Below are 6423 nucleotides of genomic sequence, written 5' to 3'. Positions count from 1 at the left end.
CCGAATTCACGATTGAGTGGAAATATTTGAAATAAATGGTCATTAAGTACAGCACAATATATGATTATATGATTTGTTCATCAAAAACAGAATGGATCATTAAACACACATTACCACATACACCATTGGCATTCAAAGTGGGCACATCCAATCAGTTTTAACCAATTGCCACAACAAAGAGCTTCTAAACAGTGATGATCTGGATTATAGGTTAATGTCTTATTTTTTTTCTAGAAATTTGTCGGGCTTTGAGTTTATCAGAAATTTTGGTTTACAAAAGAAATCTTTTCTACAGGTTTTGACAATTTGACCTCTGAGACTTTGAATCTTTTCATTTCTTCTTGCAAAACTTGTCAGGCTTCTTTCCGGAAACTTATCAGTCAAATACCACACTTCTGGGCCTTTTGGTTAGTCAGATGGAGTTGTTGAAATGTTTTAACAAATTTGACCCCTGTGACCTTGATTAAGGGTAAGTCATATCTGGCCCTTTGGTGAACTAATAGATTTATAGTGATTTACATTAAAGGATTAGAAATTATATATCAGGACAGGCCCACAGACATGTATTGATTGAGTACAGTGTGCATTTCCTTTGCATCGCGTCACTCGCACCGAAACCAATAGAGCACTGGCTGATATTCACACAAGATAAAAATATGGAAATCGGACAAAGTTCACAGATTACAGAAGCTGAAAATTCCATGATGTCATCAGGAGAAGGACAACTACTACCTTACCTCTATAACTAATACTAGGACTGACTGACTCGCATTTAATCCTTAAACCTATGTTGAATTTCTTGACATCAATGATTTAAATATTTGATCCTCAAACCAATATGTCACATACAAGTGATGACATGTTTCACATACTTGGTTGCATCATTAACGACATGCCTTCTCTTCAGACAAGTTTGGGTATAAAGGTGTATTCATAGGGATCCTTCAGCTGATTAGAATCTTAAAATTTTCATCATTTTTATTTGTAATTGTTATATAACACAAATGCAACATCTATATAAAAAAGTTTTCTCGTGCGTTCAATTCTTGTCATCCTTTGCAAGTACTACACATCTAAGTCTCAAGCAATGACATTTTTTAATTTCCTGCTTTAAGATCGCATTGTCTAACGATGGCATTGTTAAAATGTCCAGTAACTTGCTTGTCAAGCTACTGGATCCGATTACCTGAATTAGAAGTTTCAAATAGAAAATCTCTAAATTACATGAGTGTCACAGCTCCTATGCAAACCAGAATGTGATGAGGTATAGGACTTGAGGTTATGATACTATGTAACAGATCAGATGAGAGGTTGGGATTAGGACAAGACCTGAGTAGAAATGATGTCAAGGACAAATAGGATCTGTTACCTGTATGTGTTTGACATTGACTTACCACACACTGTAACAAAATCTCGTTTAAGACGAAGCCTTATGTATATTCTAATGGCATATTCCTATGCTTTAACAGTTTATGTGAACATCTTCAGTGTGAACTCTGGAGATGTTACAAGATGTCGTCACAAGACTGAGATAAATAGATACATAATTTGTTTATGTGAACATCTTCAGTGTGAACTCTGGAGATGTTACAAGATGTCGTCACAAGACTGAGATAAATAGATACATAATTTGTTTCATTTCAAATTTTTTTTCATTCTGACAGATAACCTCCCTTTAGGTTTATACTACAGAATGACAAATAAATATGTAGGCATTATGACATCACATGGTGTGAAATATGACATTATGATATCAGACAGATCAGACAGCACTGAAAAATCTAAACATGGATAGCATGTGAGATATTTCCCTGTCTCATTAACAAGATATAAGAACAGGGACACACAATTCTATATAGATTTGAATGTGGCTAGAACATGAACACACAACTCCATATAGATTTGAATCTCATTAGAACAAGGACACACAACTCTATATAGATTTGAATGTGCCTATAACAGGGACACACAACTCTATATACATTTGAATCTTGTTAGAACAAGGACACAAAACTCTATATACATTTGAATCTTGTTAGAACAGGGACACAACTCCATATAGATCTGAATAATGTTAGACACACAACTCTATGAAGATTTTAATCTTGTTTAAATAAGGAAACATAACTCCACATAGATTTTAATCTTGTTAGAATAAGGACAGACAACTCTATATCAATTTTAACCTGGTTAGAACAAAGGCATACAAATCAATATAGATTGGATCTGGTCAGAACAAAGGTGTACAAATCTATATAGATTGGATCTGGTCAGAACAAAGGTGTACAAATCTATATAGATTGGATCTGGTTAGAACAAAGAAACCAGGTCCATGACCCCACCAACCAATAGTTGTTTAGTTACGGTAAAAACCTGCATAATGTACACAGTACTTTCTGGCAATATTGCACTTGCATAATGTAAGCACCCAGAAGGCAAGAAACTGATCTCAGAATGTTCAGCTAACATGTCAGACCAACCATATAAAGTCCAAAACATGAAATTATTCAATTCACACATTGTTTTCATCTCATTTACTGACTTTTAATAACCTTCTGTATAATTACAGCCTAATGTTTGTGCATTTTCTTGTCTGTTTTCTTTGACATCAGACATGTCTCGATGTCATTAACTGACCTGTCCAATTATCCCTTATTTATCTTACGTACACAAGCACTTGTCTTACCACTAGCCTTAAACAACAGTGTTGAAACTACAGGTACAAGTCATCACCTGATATCTACCTAATCATGACCAAACCAGGTAAATATGATCTCCGCCAGTCAACTTTTCTTTCATGACTAGCTGTCACATCGAGCATGCACCGGCTGACATATTTTGAGGCCCCAACTCTGTATATGTAAGCAAGTGGTGTAAAGAGCACGGAATGGAATCACACAGAATGTTCTTTAGACGTGCATATGTGTATTGTCAAAAGAAGATCAGCGTTAAATTACACGCTTTGGTAGGATAATCATGCAAAGACTTTTCCCCCTTTATCATTAGACGGTATACGCTTTGTAAGCATCAATAAGATCAATATTAAAATAAATAATTAATCTAATCCACAGTCCAATAATAAGTCTCAATCCACACTCCACATACTAATATGTCAATACTAACGCACACAAATCACATGAAAACAGACACCTGCTCATAGCTTCTGCTTCATCATGATATCCGACATGAGGGAAAATAAAATGAAACCTTACAATTTCTTAACAGTTGAACATGTAAGTGTTTCAAATATAAACCAATCATAACTGATATATTTTTATTGTGCCAAACAGGCCACTGTGTAGCCCATTGTTAGTTTTCTGTCTTCCTAGTTGCTATCACGTTTTCAAAGACTTCGTCCAGGTTTTGCATGATACTGACTCTAATAGTTTGCATTAATACATACAGTAATCATCTTATTCACTATCTTAGATCATAAATAAATTGTCAAATCCTTTTTGTGTCAGTTTTAAGTACCAGATAATCCTGCCAAACAATGATGATGACTTCACACAATCTCTGATTCTTCCATGAAAACAAATCCTTTGGACATTAATTTTCTCAAAGCGCACATTACGTAGGTTGTTTTGGTACCTCACTGAACAAGATACAGGAGGTCAAACACATTCTATCAAAGGAATTTGAATTAAGTGTCTTGCTGAAGGACACAAGAAGGATAACAAATTTACCTGAGGTCATAAAGTCTGATGATTTACCAACTGAAACGTCATGGCCCCCTGGATCTACCTTGAGCAAGAAACATTGGATATCACTGTAGAACACATCTAGGAGAATGTATACCTTTAATGAGTGTGGTCAGATGGCCAAGTGGTAATGCACAGATTTTCCTCGGTGTTCCTCTCACAGTACGACCCCTCACACACTTACATCCAGGCCAACAAGAGTGATTAATATATATGATGGAAAAACTTGTTGCAAAATAAATAAAGTTTAATTAATATTTTTAATATTCAACCATCAAACCTGTAAGTATACTTTTATGTGAAATCTCACAACAAAATATAAAACATATATAAGACCAGAATATCTTCCATACCTATACAAACGAGATTCTGATCAGGTGTAAACTTGATGTTATTATATATACCAAGTGATTAAAAAGCCAGCAATGGAATATTTTATCTGAATTATATCTGTTTTCTTGCCTGATTTCAACAGCACCATAAATATCACAATTCTCAGTTACAGAGCCACAATTTCATATTGGAAAAGAACCATTTATTATTAATGTTGTTACACATTTTGACATGCTGGTCTAGAGTATGCAAAATGGACGCTGCTGAGTAAAGGAAGACAACTCTAATAAAAACAGAGGAGAATGGACTGTTGTATTCAGGAAGACCATAGTCCCCAGGACACTGACATTCTTTGGTGAGACAACTAGAAATAGGAAGAATCTAGGAGATGGAAAGCCTATAACCAACCAACCAACAATCAAGAAGACCAAATTAGGGCTTTTTTCTGGCACAAAGAGTACTTAATATAATCCTAAGGATCTTAAAGTGATTAACAAACTACTACAGGTTAAAAAAGTAAGGTGAACATTTTCTCTAGACAGTTGATCAATTTATGATACACTAACATGTTTGTCTGTGATCAGTATATGTCCATTGAAAACAATTGGTTATTTCACTTTTAATAGACCTGACATGTAAAATTCTGTGTAATATTTTGTGTATACCTCCGCATTTCAATATGACAACTTAAAGAACACCCCTCGTCAAAGAGTACGACACTTAAAGTACACCTCTTTTCAAGGAGTACAGCACGTAAAGTACACCTCTTGTCAAGGAGTAAAGCACATGAAGTACATCTCTCATCAAGGAGTATGACACATAAAGTACACCTCTTTTCAAGGAGTACAGCACGTAAAGTACACCTCTTGTCAAGGAGTAAAGCACATGAAGTACATCTCTCATCAAGGAGTATGACACATAAAGTACACCTCTTTTCAAGGAGTACAGCACGTAAAGTACACCTCTTGTCAAGGAGTACGACACATAAAGTACACCTCTTATCAAGGAGTATGACACATAAAGTACACCTCTCATCAAGGAGTACGACATGTAAAGTACACCTCTCGTCAAGGAGTACGACACATAAAGTACACCTCTTATCAAGGATTATGACACATAAAGTACACCTCTCATCAAGGAGTACGACACATAAAGTACACCTCTCATCAAGGAGTATGACACATAAAGTACACCTCTCATCAAGGAGTACGACACATAAAGTACACCTCTCATCAAGGAGTATGACACATAAAGTACACCTCTTATCAAGGAGTACGACATGTAAAGTACACCTCTCATCAAGGAGTACGACATGTAAAGTACACCTCTCATCAAGGAGTACGACATGTAAAGTACACCTCTCGTCAAGGAGTACGACACATAAAGTACACCTCTCATCAAGGAGTACGACACGTAAAGTACATCTCTCATCAAGGAGTATGACACATAAAGTACACCTCTCATCAAGGAGTACGACACATAAAGTACACCTCTCATCAAGGAGTCCGACACATAAAGTACACCTCTCATCAAGGAGTATGACACATAAAGTACACCTCTCATCAAGGAGTACGACACGTAAAGTACACCTCTCATCAAGGAGTATGACACATAAACCTCTCATCAAGGAGTACGACACATAAAGTACACCTCTCATCAAGGAGTCCGACACATAAAGTACACCTCTCATCAAGGAGTATGACACATAAAGTACACCTCTCATCAAGGAGTACGACACATAAAGTACACCTCTTGTCAAGGAGTAAAGCACATAAAGTACATCTCTCGTCAACGAGTACGACACATAAAGTACACCTCTCATCAAGGAGTATGACATGTAAAGTACACCTCTCATCAAGGAGTCCGACACATAAAGTACACCTCTCATCAAGGAGTACGACACATAAAGTACACCTCTCATCAAGGAGTACGACACATAAAGTACACCTCTCATCAAGGAGTATGACACATAAAGTACACCTCTCATCAAGGAGTACGACATGTAAAGTACACCTCTCATCAAGGAGTATGACACATAAAGTACACCTCTCCTCAAGGAGTACGACATGTAAAGTATACCTCTCATCAAGGAGCACAACACATAAAGTACACCTCTCGTCAAGGAGTACGACATGTAAAGTATACCTCTCATCAAGGAGTACGACACATAAAGTACACCTCTCGTCAAGGAGTATGACACATAAAGTACACCTCTCATCAATAAAGTACACCTCTCATCAAGGAGTATGACACATAAAGTACACCTCTCATCAAGGAGTATGACACATAAAGTACACCTCTCATCAAGGAGCACAACACATAAAGTACACCTCTCGTCAAGGAGTACGACACATAAAGTACACCTCTCATCAAGGAGTACGACATGTAA

The sequence above is a fragment of the Ylistrum balloti genome, unplaced genomic scaffold (assembly GCF_031769215.1).
Source record: "Ylistrum balloti isolate Yb309-2 unplaced genomic scaffold, AGI_CSIRO_Ybal_v1 Utg371478, whole genome shotgun sequence".
Lineage (NCBI taxonomy): Eukaryota > Metazoa > Mollusca > Bivalvia > Pectinida > Pectinidae > Ylistrum > Ylistrum balloti.
The sequence above is the reverse complement of the archived record's forward strand: the minus strand, read 5'-3'. Positions refer to the sequence as shown.